The following is a 15,460-nucleotide window of genomic DNA, read 5'->3' as shown; positions in this document are numbered from 1 at the left end:
TGCTCCTTTATACCATCAGCACAATTTTCTGTGTTTGCTCATATGCTGCAAGATTTATTCATTGATCTTGTTTGCTGGTGCATCATATTTGTTCCCAGATATTTGTTTCATTCCTGCTCCAGATTTAGGTTTTCAGGAATAATCACCAGCAGAATTTGCAACATCTTTTAATTCTTAATTTGTATCCATTTTTGATGAAAACAATTTCTTCTTTACTGGTTTAGATGCTCTTGATTTATTTTCATCAGTAAGATTTTCTTAGAACTGTTTGTATTCTTTCAAAGGTTTTTGGTTGTTATTAAGGCATTCAGAAAAGTCTGTCTTAAATGTTTGTTTCAATGGTTCATTGAGTTTCACAACAGATATATTGACACTTGTTGACTGCTTCTGAGCAATACCATTCTTTCTTTCTAATGGTCCATTGGTTGTCAATCCAAACATCAAGTTCAGTGATGGCTACATCAGCAAGTGCATGAAGAATGTCACTCAGATCAAATGCTAACCAGAAACCATGGTTGGATGCAGAGATCCGGACACTTCTCAGAGCACATGATGCTGCCTTCAGGACAGGAGGAAAGGTGGCACTAAGATCAGCCAAGGCTGAACTCTCCTGTGTAATCTGGAAGGCACAATAGATCCATAGACAGTTGTGCGACACCAGTAACATGAACCACAAGTGGTAAGGGATTAAGACCACTAGAAATCACAAGACAACCTGGCGAGTTAAAGACGCCGATGTTTCTCTTCCGGACAGACTGCTCATCTGCACAGTTTGCTGAGAAGAACAGTTGAATCCGAAGAAAGCTCTGTGTCCCCCAATGAATGGCCGAGGTGAGAAGAACCCTATCCAAAGTGAACACCCACAAGGCAGTGGGACCAGACAGCTCACCTGATCAGGTACTGAAAGACTATGTAGACTAAAAGATGGAGATCCTTACAGACATCTTAAACACATCATTGCAGCAGTCCATCATCCCTGCGGGTTTCAAAGCAGCCACCATCAATGTGGTACCATAGAGGGTGAGAGTAAGAGGCCTCTATGGTACTGACTTCCATCATTTTAAAATGCTTCAAGTGGCTGGTGATGGAACACATCAAAACGCACCTCCCTGAGACACTGGACCCATTTCAATTCGCCTGGAGACAAAACTGTTTCATTGATGATGCTATATCCTTGTACCTCCACTCCCTCCTGGCCTACCTGGAGAATAATGCCTCATATTCAAGGGTGATGTTCATTGACTTAAGCTCAGCATTTAATACGACCTTTCCCCAGAAGCTGGTGGAAAAGGTGTCCTCGCTGGGACTTCACACCCATCTCTATAACTGGATTTTGGACTTCCTAATGGAAAGATCACAGTCTCTCTGGCAGCAGAACATCGAACACCATCATGCTGAGCCCTGGAGCACCTCAGGGCTATGTGCTCAGCCCACTCCTGTTTACACTGCTGCATCACCAGAACCAGCTCAAGTGTCATCACATTTGCAGATAACACAACAGTACTTGGTTTAATCGGCAACAATAATGAGAAGCACTATAGAAGAGGTGGAAAATCTCGTGATCGGTGCAAGAGTCTCAACATGGACAAGACAATGTAGATCATCGTGGACTTCGAGGACCAGGAATGACTATCCTCTATTACACATTAAAAACTTGGTAGTGGAGAAAGTTAGAGCACCAAGTTCCTCAGAGTCCACTTAACATGTGATCTATTGTGGACACACAATATCTCCTCACTTGTCAGGAAGGGCTTACAGTGACTGCATTCTCTGAGAAGAATGAGGTGGGAAAAGCCATTGGCCCCATCATGTTAACCTTTTACGGGAGCTCTATTGAAAGTAACCTGGCCAGCTGCAACACCATGTGGTACAGATACTGTAGAGCATTGGATCAGATCTCAATCCATAGGACCATAAGAGTGGCAGAGAGGATCACTAGGGTCTCCCTACCAATGTGATCTACTGGGATCATTGTTTATAGATGGCACACAAAATCATTGAGAACCACTACCATTCCGCACACAGCATCTTTCAGATACTCCCATCAGAAATATTCGAGCCAGAACCACCAAGCTGAGAAACCGTTTCTTCCCACAGGCAGTGAGACTGCTGAACAACTGAATGAACTGCTCATACTAACCCTCCGAGACTCCACTATTTATAAAACAATATTTATTTATTTTTATCTATGTATATACACTATATACTGCATATGAATTGTTTGTATGTGTGCTATGTCTGGTTGTGCGTTGACCCGTTTTTGCACCGAGGACTAGCAAACACTATTTCGTTGGGGTGTACATACATACAATCAGATGATAATAAACATGAACTTGAATTATGTGGTTATTTTTTATTGGCAGTAAAATGTGATACAGGTACATGATCCTTTATCTCGAACCCTTGGGGGAGAGCGTGTTCCGAATTTCGGATTTTTCTGGATTTCGGAACGAAAGCCCGACTGTAAACTGGACATCAAAACAGACATCCTACTACAGCAGCAAGAACATATGAATACTCAGAATCAGTGGAAAAACATTATTACAATTTATTTATAGAGTAATATACTAATAATGAATAATGAAATAACTGTAGTGGGATAATTTGAAATGAAAATACACAATCCATAAGTATACACATTACCGCAATATTTCTGTAGAGAGATGCATGAGTATTCACACTAATTTGTATAAAGAAAGAATACACATACTGTTACAGTTTATTTATACGTTGTAGCCACAAATTTGTTCAAACTAGGCTAAATACGTAGCTGCAGTTAAGGTGATTGCAGGGAGACCTTTCAATGATGCGCCAGGAATGGGATTCTTAAGTGATGAAGTAGCACTATGAGAGAGGGCATTTTTACAGACTTCTTCAAGTGTCATCTGTCTCATCAGCATAGGTTTTTGCCTAAGCAATGTCTCTTTAATTGAGTAAATTCCCGAAATCTGTTGCTCACTGATAAATGCACATTGTTTAAGGCCAGCTATGAACTGATCACAAAGTTTCACCATATCATCTATAGGAATGTTTTCAACTGTGTCTTTGGCTTGGCTTCGCGGACGAAGATTTATGGAGGGGGTAAAAAGTCCACGTCAGCTGCAGGCTCGTTTGTGGCTGACCAGTCCGATGCGGGACAGGCAGACACGATTGCAGCGGTTGCAAGGGAAAATTGGTTGGTTGGGGTTGGGTGTTGGGTTTTTCCTCCTTTGCCTTTTGTCAGTGAGGTGGGCTCTGCGGTCTTCTTCAAAGGAGGCTGCTGCCCGCCAAACTGTGAGGCGCCAAGATGCACGGGAAAGGGGGGGGGTTGGACTAATTTGAGTTGGGTTATTAATGTGTAATAATTATTGGGGAGGGTATAGTTTATTTAGATTACTGATATGTATTGTAATTTTATTATTTTATTCTTAATTTTTTTTAATGTAGTCCTATATGTTATTCATGTTATAAAATCTTAAATAAAGTTTAAAAAAAAAACTGTGTACACTATGTCATCACCACTACCATCTTCATTCTTATCCGTATTTAACACCATTTCAACAATTTCCCCATCACTCAAGGAATGCACAACAGGTGCATCATTGTCAATGTTTTGCATTTCTTCAATGTCCGCTTCTAGCTTACTTAGAGTTCCATCCGATAGACTTTTAGCATAAGTTAGGAGGTCTGATATTATCTTCTTCTCATTAGTGACACAAAATCCTTCGAACTCATCATCAATAGGATCGTTTTCATCAAACATCGTTAATGATAATGATAAATGTTTCCTTTTTTCTTGCTGATTGCACCATATGTACGCATGCTAGAATTGACTTGCTGGATTGGTCAAGTGAAGAACCCTTTTCAGTCTACCCAGGTATATAAGTGATAAATGAAACATTAACATTTCGTATACACACCAGGTATGATTAACAAATGATACAAGTGAGTATTTAAACACTGTGACAGATTATGTTATATTTTATATTGTATATGTTTTAAAGGAGATAAATTGTGGCAGGTCTTTTAGTGTAGGTCACATACAAACACTTCAAAACAGATCTCATTTAAAATGCCAGAGTTCTGCTCAAGCCAGGCAGTTCCTTTGCAAAAACTTTGAAGAATGCCTATAAGGATTTCACAAGTAGGTTTTTCATTGTATATGGGTTTATTGTGAATAAGTTTATTTTTGAAAAATAATCTGACAGCCCAACGCCTTTCCAACATCCATTGAGGTTTCTGCAATTCTTTTTGACATTTTTCAAGGTAGATTATATATAAAGTCACAAGAAACAGCACAAAGACAGCGAACAGCAAATGGACACTTGACGGTAAGTGGCGGGCTACCTTTCAATCATTGCCATATCATACCTGCGTGAGTCGGGTCACCAAACAAGCACTCCACAAAAAAGTCCAGTTTTTGGAGCTTTCCAGATTTTACATGTCCGGATAAAGGATCGTGTACCTGTATTATGTTTTGGCTGCTGTTGGGGCTGGAGTATCGAGAGACCCAAACAAATTAGGGAAGAATAACAGGTGTAAAACACAGAAGTCCACTGGTTGACCTGCTGAGTTTCTCCAGCATTGTGCTTTTATTAGGGAAGAATATTTTCCCATCCCTGGCTGGGTTTAAAGTGATACTGCTTATATTTGAACGAATGTGGACAGCTACTTGATGCTCAAGAATATCAGATGTGTTGGTGGAGTGATTCCAATCTACAAATTGCTTCCCCCCCCACCTTCTCTAGCCATTTGAATGTTTCAGCCATCTTGTGAACTTAGCTTGGTGTTGCATGCATTGCTTGCAAGTTAACCTTGTGCATATTTGCTCTTTACACAGGATTCATGTTACCTAATTCTGCATTTCACACTATTATATTTGATAGGAATAGAAGATAAATGATTCCACAATGTCACGGAGTCAGCCCCCCCCCCCCCCCACCCATTTTTATTCAGGGTTCTTTTCCTGGTGAATGGTTACGACCTGAAATGTTGACTACCTGGTGCCTTTCATGTCTGACCCGCTGAGTTCCTCCAACATTTTGTGTGTTGCTCTAGTTTTCCAGTGTCTGCTGTCTTTCATGTTTACTTTAAGACACAAATACTGTTCTAGAGACTGCAGTGTGAAGCTTGCCTCCTCAACACTGCCACCTTTGGCTGAATGTATTATTGGATAATGTTCTCTTTTTATGACTTCGGTCCATGTGATGGATTTTACACAAAGGATTATGTCATTACTACAAATGCTAAAGCATCAAAGATACTTTTGACCTTTTGGGTATCAAGAGGCTATTGTAAAAGTCAACAGGAATCAAGGGAAATCTTTCCAATGTCTGGATCATATCTCACATAAAAGAAAATGGCTGTGGTTGTTTGACATCAATTATCTTACCTTCTTAATCATAACATCAGGATTGGAATGTATCTTAATGATTCAACAATGCTTCATAAATGCTTTGGAAAATAAAGGTGTTCACATCAGCATGCAACAAATACTAAAGTCAAACAAGGGGTGAAGAGGTGCAAGTAACTATTGTTCCACAGAAGTGCCAAGTGATGACCATCTTCAAAAGGAGAATGTCAAAAAGCCAATGGCATTATCATGTGCAAGTCTTCCACCCTCAACATCCTGGCAGTTACCTCTGACCAGAAGCTCAACTGCATTAGCACATAAATACCGCCAGATGACTGTCTGATGACTGTCTCCATTTAAGAGTTTGGGGGAAAAGTGCAAGGGTGCTCATTGTAGCTCATTTCCAGTGGCAGTATAATAGAGGACTCTGATTTTTGGGCTGTTGATAATGTCACACACAGAGACAGAAAGCATCTGTTTGGTCTGCCCATAACATTTTGGTCCTCCAGCACACTGAGATGACTGTGAGAGAATACTGCTGACTAGAATATTACATAATGCAGTAGAGTGTGCTGAGGACGAACGGAGACTTTGGCACAGTCAACTTTAGGGCTTTGTAAGGAAGTCTAGTCCTCCTAGGGTCCTTCTGCTACTGGGTATTAAGGGATTGAGTGAGAGCCAAGGTGAAGCTCCTCAAAGGATGGAGAGGGTGTAAATACAAAGAATCATATTTGTGGCAATGGTGTTATGTAGCAAATTAGAATATTAATGTTACAATGTACAATAATTGAATATATAGTACAGGTATATATATATGAATGGGACACCAAGGATGCAAAAAGAGTTTGCATTGTTTTTCTTTGTATATGGGTTTATTGTGAATAAGTTTATTTTTGAAAAAAAGAATCTGACAGCCCAAGGCCTTTCCAACATCTACAAGGGACATCAAAAGTGTGATGGAATACCCTCCATTGCATGGATTATTGCAGCTCCATCGACACTCAATAATATCCAGGGCAAAACTACATTTTGTGCATGTCATCCATGAGGTGTTATGAGACCCCAAAACCCTGAAATTTACCAAAACAAATAGTTACTTAAACAAAAGTTGCTTTTAATTATCTTTCAACATGAAAACAGGATCAAACTTTAACTTATTACTATTAACTTAACTAACCTAACTTAACTCCCTTCTAATTCTAAGCGCATGTGTATGAATGTGTGTGTAAGTTCAGAAAACTTCTTTGATTCACAGTCCAGTCTCATTTCTCCTCCAAGTTCACTGATATCAGGCAATTCTTATACTGTGCACGGAATTTAACTTTATAAAGTTCACCAGGATTTGGTGCTTGAAAGGCAAATGGTTACCACTCAGGAAGGTTCTTGTCAGTTTTCAGAGAGAGATTTGTTGCTCTCACAACTGATCCCTTCCGATCAGTCACTTCAGTGTCTTGCTGAAGTAACTTGCCCCATCAAGATTTTCCAGATGATAACCTCTTTCTTTCAAGTCACCACAGAGTTCCTCTTTGTTTGCCTTAGTTCATGAGAAACGTTATGCAGCCAGTCATCTCCTCTTGTATGGACCACAAGGGCTTTGAACAGGCTAAACTAAGAACTCACAACCCATTTTCAAAATGTTTTTTTTCCCACAAGATTTCCAGCTTGTCCTGTTCCAGTCCCAGCTGCTGCTGCTGAACTGTAGAACTGAATTTTCTCTCTTTCTCTCTCTGTGAGAAAACCACATGACCCTCTTAGAACAGTGAACTACACTCAGACTGCGCAACAAGACCCAATCTTCTGAGTTTGTTCATCTATTGCTTTCCAAAACAATAATCCATTATTCCACAGCAGGTCCAATTAACATCTACTTGTGAAATCCTTATAGGCATTCTTCAAAGTTTTTGCAAAGGCACATGGAGCCTGAACTGCCTGGCTTGAGAAGAGCTCTGGCATTTTAAATGAGATCTGTTTTGAAGTGCTTGTATGTGACCTACACTAAAAAACCTGCCACAATTTATCTCCTTTAAAACATATCTATATACAATATAAAATATAACATAATCTGTCACAGTGTTTAAATACTCACTTGTATCATTTGTTAATCATACCTGGTGTGTATACAAAATGTTGATGTTTCATTTATCACTTATATACCTGGGTAGACTGAAAAGGGTTCTTCACTTGACCAATCCAGCAAGTCAATTCTAGCATGCGTACAGTAGTAAAAGTATAAAAGCAAGAAATCATTACAGAGTGAAGTGTCACAGTAGGTCAGCAGCATGAGATAACTGTTGCGAGGTTCATTCAAGACCCAGATGGCTGTAGGGAAAAACTGTATTTGAACTTGCTGGTATATGATTGCACCAAAGAAAAGGTACAAGGACTGCCTAAAGAAATCTCTTGGTGCCTGCCACATTGACCACCGCCAGTGGGCTGATAACGCCTCAAACCGTGCATCTTGGCGCCTCACAGTTTGGCGGGCAGCAACCTCCTTTGAAGAAGACCGCAGAGCCCACCTCACTGACAAAAGGCAAAGGAGGAAAAACCCAACACCCAACCCCAACCAACCAATTTTCCCTTGCAACCGCTGCAATCGTGTCTGCCTGTCCCGCATCGGACTTGTCAGCCACAAACGAGCCTGCAGCTGACGTGGACTTTTTACCCCCTCCATAAATCTTCGTCCGCGAAGCCAAGCCAAAGAAAAATATGATTTTACACTCTCAATTCTTCTCCCTTTTGGGAGAAGACAGGATCTTCAGCACATTGGCTGTCTTTCCAAGCCAGTGGGAAGTGGAGATGGAGGGGGTGGGGTGTAATGTTCAAAATTGCCTTCACATCTTCTGTAGCTTCCTCTGATTTTGGGCAGAGCAGTGCTCCTACCAAACTCTGATGCATCCAGATGTTTTTTGTTGGTGTATCTGTAGAAGTTGTTAGGGATGTGGGAACATGCCAAATTTCCTCAATCTCCCAAGGAAATGGAGATGCTGGTGTGCTTTCTTCACTGTGGTTTTAATATGGTTGGTCAAGGTCAGGTTACTGGAGAAGTTTACACCCAAGATCTTGAAGCCATCTACTGTCTCCTCTTCAACAATATTGATGTGGACAGCAGAGGGTCCTGATCAATGGCACTAAGTCAACAATAAGCTCCTTTTCTTCACTAACATTTAGAGAGAGGCTGTTATCTTGGCACCAGGCTTGATCTTCTTTCTGTATACCATTGACATTTCAACACTTTATGAAGTGTTCTGGCCCAAAGTGTTGACCATTCTTTTTCTCCCGCGGATACTGTTCAAATCACTGAGTTCTTCCAGCAGATTGGAATCCTCTACCAGATTTCAGTGTCTGCAGTCTCTTGTGTAACCATGCCTCTTGTTTCTGACTCTCCCACTTGTGAAAACATCCAAATATTTACCCCATCAAAGTCCTTCAGGATATTGTATCTTTGAATAAGTTCATCCCTGATTCTCCATTGAACACAAATGTAAACTATCTAGCCTCACTTGATCAAACATTAAAGGAAGAAGACAGTAATTTTGAAGTCAGTAAATATGTGTACAGAAACAAACAAAAAAATAGAGAGATTAAAGGCAATTACACAAAACATGCACAAGGTCTCCTTGCTGTTATAGATCCTGTTTGAATGAGAACTCCAGAAGCATGAGTTTTTCAGCCAAAATTGAGCTTGAATCACAGGTCTTTTATACATGTTTTTTTCTGCACAACATGTTGTAGCTTTTTGAGATTGATCCTTAATTTTAATGTATATCTGATATTAACATAACAAACAATTACAGCACGGAAACAGGCCATTAGGCCCTTCTAGTCTGCACCAAACCAAAACTCCTCTCTAGTCCCACCTACCTGCACAATGACCATAACCCTCCACCTTCTTCTCATCCATATCCCTGTCCAGCCTTTTCTTAAATAATAAAATTGACTCTGCCGCCACTATTTCTCCCGGAAGCTCATTCCACACCGCTACCACTCTCTGAGTAAAGAAGTTCCCCCTCATGTTACCTCTAAACCTCTGCCCCTTAACTCTTAACTCATCCTCTTGTTTCAATCTCTCCTACTCTTAACGGAAATAGTCTATCCACATCCACTCTGTCTATCCCTTTCATAATCTTAAATACCTCTATCAAATCCCCTCTCAACCTTCTACGCTCCAAAGAATAAAGACCTAATCTGCCCAATCTATCCCTGTACTCTAGATGCTTAAACCCAGGTAACATTCTGGTAAATCTTCTCTCCATTCTCTCCACTCTGTTTATATCCTTCCTATAATTAGGTGACCAGAACTGCACACAGAACTCTAAATTAGGCCGCACCAACGCCTTATACAATCTCAACATCACTTCCCAACTCCTATATTCCATGCAATGATTGATAAAGGCCAGCATACTAAAAGCCTTCTTCACCACCCTATTCACATGAGTTTCTACCTTCAGGGAACGATGTACCGTTACTCCTAAATCCTTCTGCTCTTCTGTATTCATCAATGCTCTCCCATTTACTACGTATGTCCTGTTCTGATTCTTCTTAACAAAATGAAGCACCTCACACTTATCAGCATTAAATTCCATCTGCCATTTTTCAGTCCACTTTTCTAACCAGCCCAAATCCCTCTGCAATCCTTGAAAACCTTCTTCATTATCCACTATTCCACCTATCTTATATCGTCTGCATATTTACTAATCCAATTCACCATCCCATCATCTAGATCATTAATGTATATAACAAACAACAATGGGCCCAATACAGATCCCTGAGGCACACCACTGGTCACCGGCCTCCAACCTGACAGACAATTTTCCACTACCACTCTCTGGCCTCTCCCTTTCAGCCAATGTTCAATCCATTTGACTATCTCAAAATTTATACCTAAAGACTGCACCTTCCTAACTAACCTTCCATGTGGTACCTTATTGAAGGCCTTACTGAAGTCCATATAGACAACATCCACCACGCTACCCTCATCCACATTCCTAGTCACCTCTTCAAAAAAATTCAATCAGATTGGTCAAACAGGACCTTCTGCCCACAAATCCGTGTTGAGTGCTCCTGATCAGACCCTGTCTATCCAGATTTTTATAAGTGCTATCTCTAAAAACTTTCTCCATTAATTTACCTACCACAGACGTCAAACTTACAGGCTGATAATTGCCAGGCTTCCTCCTTGAACCCTTTTTAAATAACGGAACCACATGCGTAATACGCCAATCCTCCGGCACTATCCCCATCTCTAATGACATTTGGAAAATTACCGTCAGTGCCTCTGCTATTTCCTCCTTTACTTCTCTCAATGTCCTGGGGAAGATCCCGTCTGGTCCCGGAGACTTATCCACCTTTATATTCCTCAAAAGCCCTAACACTACATCTTTTGTAATCACTATATTCTCCATATTTACCCAATTTGCTTTTTTTATCTCACATATCCCAATATCCTTCTCCTTGGTGAATACCGAAGAAAAGAAACTGTTCAATATCTCCCCCATTTCTTTTTTTTTAAACTTTATTTAAGATTTTATAACATGAATAACATATAGGATTACATTTAAAAAAAATTAAGAATAAAATAATAAAATTACAATACAGTATCAGTAATCTAAATAAACTATACCCTCCCCAATAATTATTACACATTAATGACCCAACTCAAATTAGTCCAACCCCCCCTTTCCCCCCAAAATAAAGAGTGAAGAATTAATAAAGTTAATAATATATGTGAGAAAAAGAAAAACCCACTTACAAAAAAAAACACAAAAACATAACCGATTAAAATACTAACAAAAAGAAAAGTAATTAATACTAAGATATCAAACTTTAAAAACATATTTAAATCAAACTTAAATGCATATATTTAACAAACGGAGTTAAGATGAAACATATATTTAACTCAAACTTAATATAAAAAATTAGTAAAGTTAGTAACATTATCTATCAAAAATTCTTAAACAATAATCAATTCTTAAAAAAATTGTAGCATGGAAAAAAAAGATGAAAAAAAAACTTTCTCTATAGAGATAAACCTTCACCAAATATCAACTAACTTCACATCTATCATCATATTAGTCACATAAACCACCATCTTAAAACAAAATTCAAACCTCATTAAGCATTGTACAATTCAATTTTAGTACTCTTCCACCATTTTTCCCCTTTACTCTTGAATAGTTATCCAATAAAAGCTCCAATACCACATTTAAATATCCCCAATCATTACGTTTAAATTCAGATATCCAAATAATAAAAACACTCCCCCATTTCTCTAGGCTCCACACACAGTTTTTCGCTCTGATTCTCTAAGGGACCAATTTTGTCTCTCGCTTTCCTTTTACCATTAACATATTTGTAGAACCCTTTTGGATTAATTTTCACCCTGCTTGCTATAGTCTCCTCGTACCTTCTTTTAGCTTTCCTAATTCCTCTCTTAAGATTCTTCTTACATTCAATGTATTTTTCAAACATCTCCTTAATTCCATGCTTCTTATACCTAATGTACGCCTCCCTTTTTCTTTGAACCAAGTTTCCAATATTCCTTGAAAACCACGGCTCTCTCAAACCTTTTGCCCCTCCTTTTAACCTAACAGGAACATAAAGCTTTTGCACTCTCAAAATCTGATCTTTAAAAGACTTCCATCTCTCTACTACATCCTGCCTATAAAACAAATTGACCCAATGCACACCCTGTAAGTCCTTTCGCATCTCCTCAAATCTAGCTTTTCCCCAATCAAAAACCTCACCCCTTGGCCCTGACATATCTCTTTCCATAATGACATTGAAGCTGATGGCATTATGATCACTGGACCTGAAGTGCTCGCCAACACTAACCTCCGTCACTTGATCCATCCCATTTGCCAACAGTAGATCTAACACTGCTCCTTCTCTGGTCGGCACCTCTACATATTGTTGTAAAAAACTATCTTGCACACATTTCACAAACTCTAACCCATCCAGCCCTTTCACAGAATGTGTTTCCCAATCTATATGTGGAAAATTAAAATCTCCCATAATTACAACCCTGTGCTTATCACAAATATCCACTATCTCCCTACAGATTTGCTCCTCTAGGTCTCGGTCCCCTCCGGATGGTCTATAATACACCCCTACAAGTGTAACCTCTCCTTTCCCACTCCTCAGTTCCACCCAAATAGCCTCCGTGGATGAGCCCTCTAATCTATCCTGCCTAAGCCCCGCTGTAATATTCTCCCTGACAAGCAATGCAACTCCACCTCCTCTTGCCCCTCCGACTCTATCACACCTAAAGCAACGAAACCCAGGGATATTCAGCTGCCAATCACATCCCTCCTGCAACCATGTCTCACTAATCGCTATCACATCATACTTCCAAGTATCAATCCACACCTTCAGCTCATCCACCTTTTTTACAATACTCCTGGCATTAAAATATATGAATTTCAGAGATTTCCCAATTCTTAATCCCTGTTTTCCCTCATCTTTAATAACAACATTATTTCCTTTTCCTGCCAATTGCCCTTCATCTTCTTCCAGAGCATTTCCTTTCTCTATCACCTGCCCATCCATATTCAAATACTTACTACAAACTTTCTTTGTTTGCATTCTAACCTTCTCCTTACTGCTCTGTACTATTTTGCTCCCTCCCCCCAACCATTCTAGTTTAAAGGATCCTGAGTAGCCCTAGCAAATATCCCTGCCAGGATTCTGGTCCCCCTGGGATTTAAGTGTAACCCGTCCTTACTGTACAGGTCACATCTTCCCCAAAAAAGGTCCCAGTGATCTAGAAACTTGAAACCCTGCCACTTACTCCACCCCTTCAGCCACGTGTTAATCTTCCACCTCATTCTATTTCTATTCTCACTGTCACATGGCAAAGGGAGTAATCCAGAGATTACCCCCTTTGCGGTCCTTCTTTTTAACTCCCTACCTAACTGCCTGTACTCACTTTTTAGGACCTCTTCTCTATTCCTCCCTATGTCATTGGTACCTACATGTACCACGACCTCTGGCTCCTGTCCCTCCCACTTTAGGATATCCAGGACACGAGCAGCAACATCCCGGACCCTGGCACCAGGGAGGCAAACCACCATCCGGTTCTCCTTGCTGCGTCCACAGAATCCCCTATCTGTCCTCTTAACTATGGAGTCCCCTACCACTATTGCCCTCCTCTTCCTTTCCCTACCTTTCTGAGCTACAGGGGCTGACCCCGTGCCAGAGGCACAGCCACTGCTGCTCCCCCAACTTTGATGTCCTCCTCAACAGTACTCAAAGAGGCGTACTTATTGCTGAGGGTTACAGTCATAGGGCTCCTCTCTGGCACCTTACGTTTTTCTGTCCCTCTCCTAACTGTTACCCACCTTTCCTCCTCCCATGGCCCTGGCGTGACCACCTGGCTGTAACTCCTGTCTATGACTTCCTCTGTTTCCCTAACCAGCCTGAGGTCATTGAGCTGCAGTTCTAGTTCCCTAACACGGTCCCTATTGCTGAAGATGCATATTTTTATACCTGATTGAACCAAGTTCATCCCTCACATTTATAGTAATAATTGAGTGAAAAACAAGCTGGGTGATGATGTTTCAGTAATTCTCCTACTACGGATAGCCCATGATATCTCATGGATTTTCAGTTTTGATCTATCATAACAATCACACATCTGAACTTCAAATTCCTACATTTCTTGTTTTTGGAAAAAAAAAGATTTAGTGTTAGTATCTGTGGAATAGAAAATTACAAATGTTACAGCCTTGTTTAAAATGTGCTGCAGAGATAAACCCTGTAACTACCAGCCAATCTGTGCAACATCTATGGTAGGGAAAGTTCTAGAGCAATAGTTCTCAACTTTTTTCTTTCCACTCACATACCACTTAAATTATTCACTATGCCATAGGTGCTCTGTGATTAGGAAGGGATTACTTCAAGTGGTATGTGCACCATTTCAAGGATCGACAATGAGATAGACAACAGACTCGCCAAGGCAAATAGCGCCTTTGGAAGACTACACAAAAGAGTCTGGAAAAACAACCAACTGAAAAACCTCACAAAGATTAGCGTATACAGAGCCGTTGTCATACCCACACTCCTGTTCGGCTCCGAATCATGGGTCCTCTACCGGCATCACCTACAGCTCCTAGAATGCTTCCACCAACGTTGTCTCCGCTCCATCCTCAACATTCATTGGAGCGACTTCATCACCAACATCGAAGTACTCGAGGTGGCAGAGGCCGACAGCATCGAATCCACGCTGCTGAAGATCCAACTGCGCTGGGTAGGTCACGTCTCCAGAATGGAGGACCATCGCCTTCCCAAGATTGTGTTATATGGCGAGCTCTCCACTGGCCACTGAGACAGAGGTGCACCAAAGAAGAGGTACAAGGACCGCCTAAAGAAATCTCTTGGTGCCTGCCACATTGACCACAGCCAGTATGCTGATATCGCCTCAAACCGTGCATCTTGACGCCTCACAGTTCGGCGGGCAGCAACCTCCTTTGAAGAAGACCGCAGAGCCCACCTCACTGACAAAAGACAAAGGAGGAAAAACCCAACCCCAACCAACCAATTTTCCCTTGCAACCGCTGCAACTGTGTCTGCCTGTCCTGCATCGGACTTGTCAGCCACAAACGAGCCTACAGCTGATGTGAACATTACCCCTTCATAAATCTTCATCTGCGAAGCCAAGCCAAAGAAGATGTGGATGGAAAGAAAAAGTTTGAAAACCACTGTTTTAATTGTACCTAATTGACTCGTTATGTGCACTGTTTCATAACTCCAAAGAAAATGTGCCAATGACAATTTTCCTCAAGCAAAATATTTCTGTAATCTTTGGGTCTAGAGCAGTGGTTCTCAACCTTCTCTTCCCACTCACATACCACCTTAAGGAATCCCTTACTAATCACAGAGTACTGATGATATAGGGATTACTTAAAAAGGTATGTGAGTGGGAAAAAAGGTTGAGAACCACTGTTCTAGAATTAATAAGCGTGAACATAATCAGCTTTCATTCAGACAAGTGTGCAGCAATTAAAGAAAGCCTACATGGATTTGTTTAAGGCCAAATATGTTTTAATAACTTGGTAGACTTTTTGATAAAGTTAAGGAGAGGGAATGGTAGTTTGTGAAGTTATATATAGCTTCCATCAGCGCTGTCTCCGC

Source organism: Narcine bancroftii, chromosome 6, assembly GCF_036971445.1.
Source record: "Narcine bancroftii isolate sNarBan1 chromosome 6, sNarBan1.hap1, whole genome shotgun sequence".
NCBI classification, from domain to species: Eukaryota; Metazoa; Chordata; class Chondrichthyes; order Torpediniformes; family Narcinidae; genus Narcine; species Narcine bancroftii.
Note: the sequence above shows the minus strand (reverse complement) of the source record.